The sequence below is a fragment of the Gregarina niphandrodes genome (assembly GCF_000223845.1).
Source record: "Gregarina niphandrodes unplaced genomic scaffold scaffold00141, whole genome shotgun sequence".
Taxonomy (NCBI): Eukaryota; Apicomplexa; class Conoidasida; order Eugregarinorida; family Gregarinidae; genus Gregarina; species Gregarina niphandrodes.
The window spans coordinates 3,137-3,705 of NW_011645904.1; the positions used below are offsets into that span (position 1 = coordinate 3,137).

At 51.7% G+C, this 569-nt stretch overlaps 1 non-coding gene across 1 annotated transcript; it reads right to left on the bottom strand.

Moving 5' to 3' along the window:
- Nucleotides 1-409: 409 nt before the first annotated feature.
- GNI_211820 lies at nucleotides 410-482 on the bottom strand. Its single transcript has one exon. It is a non-coding gene; the product is annotated as a tRNA-Phe (tRNA).
- Nucleotides 483-569: the final 87 nt, after the last annotated feature.

Here is a 569-nt window from a genome sequence, read left to right on the forward strand (position 1 = left end):
TCAACATTGGGGGATTTAAGTGGGGATGCGGTGAAGGAAAGGTATGACGATCGTAATGTCATGCAGCGGAGACCTGAGGGAAAATGGACCCCGCTCGGCCAGTCACCGAAGTTGAGACAGTGCTCTTATGCAGGTATCGACACTTTCACCCCAAGGGAAAAAAAGCGTCAGTCTAATAAACTGAAAGTCCACGGTTCGATCCCGCGCTCGACCAATCGCTGAAATTGAGAGAGGACAGACGTGCTTAAAAAAGAGTAAGTTCGTCCACGCTGTGACCACGAACATCGGGGTGGCAGGAATAGGAAGTGCGAGTTGACTTGTTGCCGCACCAAGCGTAACACACACCAGCCAAGAACCAGAGACACGCGCTAACTTTGGAGCGTGTGAACAAAAACGGACTGCAGGATATTGCCGCAACCGTGGATCGAACACGGGACTTCAAGATCTTCAGTCTTGCGCTCTCCCAGCTCAGCTATTGCGGCAGCGTCTTCCGTGTCGGTGAGGATTGCTATAGTCAAGCAAAAGGCACACCACCAGAAACGAGTGTCAACTCGAATCTTCATCACCGC